Source organism: Myxocyprinus asiaticus, chromosome 3, assembly GCF_019703515.2.
Source record: "Myxocyprinus asiaticus isolate MX2 ecotype Aquarium Trade chromosome 3, UBuf_Myxa_2, whole genome shotgun sequence".
Lineage (NCBI taxonomy): Eukaryota > Metazoa > Chordata > Actinopteri > Cypriniformes > Catostomidae > Myxocyprinus > Myxocyprinus asiaticus.
In genome coordinates this window covers 5,759,204-5,764,985 of record NC_059346.1, presented here as the reverse complement: position 1 = coordinate 5,764,985, position 5,782 = coordinate 5,759,204, and positions in this window count along the sequence as shown.

Sequence of the window (5,782 nt, the reverse complement as noted above, 5' to 3'; positions counted from 1 at the left end):
GAGCGGTTTACTTCCTGTTCGCGTGATGCACTATGGGTTATGTAGTTTTTAGTAACCCTGTTTCTTTACGTCATTTGTTGTCTTTTTGTCGTATTTACAGTGAAACCTTTAGTAAGGTGGAAGCAGACAGATCCTGCGTTCCACACGGCATAAATGATAAAAAACAAAAAACTAATTATAATATATATATTTGCAAAAAGTAAAAAAAATAAAAAATAAATAAATACATTATAATATGCCAAACTTGTGAAGTCATTTAAATGTTCTTTTTCCAAAAGAGTCAGTCAGAATGTTTTTTCATTTGAATCCTCTAGTCTAAAACATCCTCTCTTACTCTGTTTAAATTATGCAAAATTGTTCTTGACTATAGGGTCAGAAAAGCCCAGACCGAGAGATCTTCTGCCCACAAGGAGCCCAGAAAATGAATGCAAACTGCTCTGTCTTCCAGCAAACACTGCACTTGACCGATCAGATCCAAACTCAGATTCTCCAGTAATCTTAGACACAGCTCCCAGTCATCTGTACAGTCCATATTCCCCACAGAGTCCAGCAGCAGAGAGGACAACACATCAACAGACTGGATCCAATCCTGAACATTCAAACCTGGTAGCTCCATTTAAATTTAAATGTCCTTTATGTCAACAGGTGAGACAGAATCAGTTCAGCATTTGCACATTTGCAGAGTGGCAGCAGTTATCAGAATGTAACAGGTGTGCTGGTGCTTAGAAAAGCCATCTGCCTCATCTGATCTTAAACCCTTTAATACTGTACCAGACAGCGCCGAGCTCACTGCCACATCACCACACTCCAGAAATTGATGTGGCACCTATTCATTCTTTATTCTTACTATTTTCCACACTTTCGGATAATAGTAGTCATCAAAACTATGAAATAACACTAAAGGAAGAACAGAGATTATGCAGTGACCGAAAAGACTTATTTTTTTGTCTATAGATTACAGCTCTATATCTAATAAATGATACACTATATATACATACAGATATATATACATACAGTGTATATATATATATATATATATATATATATATATATATATATACACACACTACTGTTCAAAAGTTTAGGGTTACTTACTCATTCCTTATTTTATTTGTAGAAAAGTTTTTCACGTTTTAGAATAATAGTAAAGTCATCACAACTATGGAATAACATAAATGGAACTATGGGAATTATGTTGTAACTAAAAAAAATCCGACATAAATCTAAACTGTGTTATATTTTAGCATCTTCAAAGTAGTCACTCTTTGCCTAGAATTTGCAGACATGTACTCTTGGCATTTTCTCAACCAGCTTCTTGAGGTATCACCCTGGGATGCTTTTTAAACAGTATTGAAGGAGTTCCCATCTATGTTGGGCACTTATTGGCTGCTTTTCTTTATTATTTGGTCCAAGTCATCAATTTCAAAAACTTTATTTTTTTAAATAAAATTTTAGTTTGTAATGAAATAAATTAATATGGTGGCACAATTATATTTTTGTCTTCAAAACTAATTTCAAACATTTAATCATACGCCTTCAGATCAAAAGATTTTTAAGATCATGAGAAACATTTCAGGCAAGTGACCCCAAACTTTTGAATGGTAGTGTATATATATATATATACAGTATACTGTATAGAGTGTATCTTTTATTTATTTATTTTTGGTTGGGAATAGAGCTGCAGTCTATAGACAACAGCTGTATATATGCTGTTTTGGCAGCACGAGGGGGACCTACACAACATTAGGCAGGTGGTTTTAATGTTGTGGCTGATTGTTGTATATATACATACAGTACATACCAAATCTTAGATTTTTTGCTTGTGAGTCATAGAGTGTCAGAATATTCTTTGTTCTTTGGTGTTCAATTAATAATGTGTGTTTCAAAAATAATAGTGAGAAAAGTGCAGAAAGTTAAACTGTTAATATATAACATATGCCTTTAAGCTAATTAAATAGTACTTTTGAATGACATTTCATATAAACAGAGTTCCATCTACATCTGTGGAGTGGTGTAGTGGACTAAAGCACTGAACTGGTAAGCTAAAGGTTGTTGGTTCAATCCCCACAGCCACCACCATTGTGTCCTTGAGAAAGGCACTTAACTCCAGGTTGCTGCAGGGGGATTGTCCCTGTAATAAGTGCACTGTAAGTCACTTTGGATAAAAGTGTCTGCTAAATGCATAAATGTAAATCTACAGGGCATTAGTGGAAATACTTCTAAAATACAAGCTCTGTGAAACCAGTTCTGAATATGCTATTAAATAAATAGGAAATATATTTTAATAGAGCAAATTTATTAAATATTTAGCTCCAGATTTGATTTGATATTGAAATTTATATTATATGACATTTTATGTCATATTAAATATTATATATAATGTATCAATCTATTCAAGATTTTAAATGGTTATTCTTTCAAGTATTTACCTATAAATATATATAAACATATTTTAAAACTATCCTTTTAGGCTTATTAAGGTGGGCTAAATCTGGCAAGAGTAGGTCTTTTTGTTCCAGCTCTCATTCCTTTAGATAAAAAAGATAACTTAAATTCTCTAAATGTAAAGCTGAAGATTTCGATTTCACATTTACCTTTATAGTTAAGATTTATTTTTAAATCTATTCTTTATATTTAAGATTTACAGGATATTTAGATATTGCATTTAATTTAATATTATTAAATAGAAAAAATGTATATTTAAATGTAAATAATTTTTTATATATATTTATATTTAATTGATACTTTAAATACTTAACCATAAATGTACTGAAAAAATAGACTTTTTAAAATTGCCATTTTTTAGGCATATACAGTGCATTCAGAAAGTATTCAGATCCCTTCATTTCTTTTCACATTTTGTTTTGTTGCAGCCTTATGCTAAAATGCTTTCATTTAATTATTTATTTTTTCACATCAATCTACACACCATACCCCATAATAACAATGCAAAAAAAAAAAAAAAAGAAAAGAAAGAAAAAAAAAAAACGATTTTTGATAACTTTGTAAATTTATTAAAAAGAAAAAACTGAAATATCACATTGACATATGTGTTCAGACCCTTTGCTATGACACTTGAAATTTAGCTCAAGTGCATCCCATTTCTCTGGATCATCTTTCAGGTGTTTCTACACTTTGATTGGAGTCCACCTGTGGCAAATTCAATTGATTGGACATGATTTGAAAAGGCACACACCTATCTATATAAGGTCTCACAGCTGAAAATGCATATCAGAGCAAAAACCAAGCCATGAGTTCAAAGGAACTGCCTGCAGAGCTCAGAGACAGGACTGTGTCGAGGCATAGGTCTGGGGAAGGCTACAAAAATGTTTGGCTGCAGTGAAGGTTCCCAAGAGCACAGTGGCCTCCATAATTTTTAAATGGAAGAAGTTTTGAACAACCTGGACTCTTTATAAGAGAGCTGACCAAGAACCCGATGGTCACTCTGGTTGAGCTCCAGAGATCATGTGTGGAGATAGAGAAATTTGCAGAAGGACAACCATCACTGCAACACTCCACTGATCTGGGCTTTATGGCAGAGTGGCCAGTGTATAATTTCCATCAATTTGAATGGAGTAATATTTAACTAAATTAAATTAATAAAACTTAAAATATATTCAATTTATATTAACTTAATTGTGTTAAAGATTTCTCAGTTGAATTTGATGGAAATTGTTATCAAATTTTAATGCTTAAATCTAAAAAAAAAATAGGCAATTAAAAAAAAAAAAAGCATTTAAACATTAAATCAAAAGATTTTCAAGATCATACATTTCCAAACATTTGACCAGTAGTGTACTATGGTACTGAATAATTTCTCATGATATGTTATGTATATAGAAACTTCAGATGAAACCATGGTGGTATTAACCAACCAAAAAAAACATTAATATCATGGGAAGTGCTGGAATTTTTTTGTATTTAGATGTGAATTCGATTCTTTTCTTGATTTCTCCACTAGATGGCGCCTTTTTGCATTTTGGTCTTGCCCCCAAGGTTGTGTTCTTGAACTATTAATTCAATTCACTTGCAACACGTGAACTCGCACAGCTTGAATGAAAACTTCAATTTTAAAAGTAATTTATTTCATCTTACAACTCTACAGTGACTTGCCTATAGAGCCACATGAGGTCATATAAGGCCATTCACCAATTAAGCTCAGTTTTTGTCCTTCCCATGGCTGGGTTTCAGCCCCTCTCATGCTGTTTTCTGATGAATGAACAAGAAATCAGATGCCTGAGAAAGGCCTATAAAGTTCTATTGTTACACCAGCAGCCTTTATATTTGACTCCATTATAAACTGCTATTGTTAATCTTGGCTTATTACATGAAATACATCAAACCATATCATTAAAAACTGAAGGAAGCCGCTTTCACGCTCTTGTTAGAGAGAGAAACCTAAAACACGCAGCGCACAAAAGCTGCAGCAAGCTGATCCTGATTCAATGTTTGGCACCAGCCAGACTCATCACAGAGTCAGAGCTATTCATTATAAAGCACTCTAACTATTGAAGAGCTAACCACACAATAAACACCACAAACCCAACCAGATAGCAGCTTTAATATGAATACTTAAATAGTTCATTAACACTATTTTAGAGCTTATTAAGCTTTTGGGACTCCAAATTGTGACACTTGTTTTAGTGTTATTAACAAATGCTTGACACTGCATTTGTTATGAAATCAACACTGCATATCAGTTTAGATTAGCTCTAGAACACTAAAGGTAAACATTGTACATATCTTTCATTGAGTAATGTTTCTTATGATCTTATTTATTTGTTTTATCTAAAGTCTTATGCATTAATTCTTGAAATTAGTTTATCAAGTATAAAATGTGCCTCCATATGAATTTATTAATGAAACTTAAAACTTTAATCTAGACAAAGATGGCTACTCAATGAAAATGATTTTGATTTGTTTAGCATTTTTGGTTACTACACTATAATTTTAACGGTAAAAGACTGTAAAAATGCTACAAAAAAAAAAAAAAACGTTAATCGATTAACGAGTATTAACTGTAAAATATACAGTACATTTTTTTTATATATTTTAAAAGACAATACAGTAATTTTTACAATAAAATGTTGTAAAAATTAAAGTTTTTAGATGTAAAAAGTAAGATTTTCCTGTATAATTAATGGTAATAATGTATATTTTGTTTAACAAGAGAGTACATGTACTTTTTACAGTAAATTATTGTTAAAATAACAGTAAAAAAACAAACAAACAAACAAACAAACAAAAAAAAAAAACAATCGGGCATTCCCACAATTCCCTGTATGACCTATCATATTTCATTATCTTTTATGGGAATAGTTATGTTTCTTCTTATTTTTAATATCAGTTATGTACATTGGGGTGTTCTCTTTTATATTTAATGTAGTTTAGTAAATGTTTACTGCATTATTTTACAGTAATGTCACGTGTTACCCTGATGGTGTTTAGTGTTTGTGTGAGTCACACTGAGCGCTGTCTCTACATGTTTATTAATCATTGCTTCTGGAAGAGCCACTATTGGTGAACTTCATGTCATCATGTGCCCTTCTGTAATTTTTTTTTTTTTTTTTTTTTTTTTACAGTGATTAGCAATACCTTATAGAGTAAAAAGCAGATTTGTACAGTTTCAGAAGGTTAATATACATTTTATGACTTTTTTTTATTGTAAATTTAACAGATTTCTTTTTTTTTTTCTTTTTTTTTCTTGATAAAAAGATTTTTGTTTACAGTGTACATATTTCCATACATCCATTTGTGTTATGTCATAGTTTTAATAACTTTG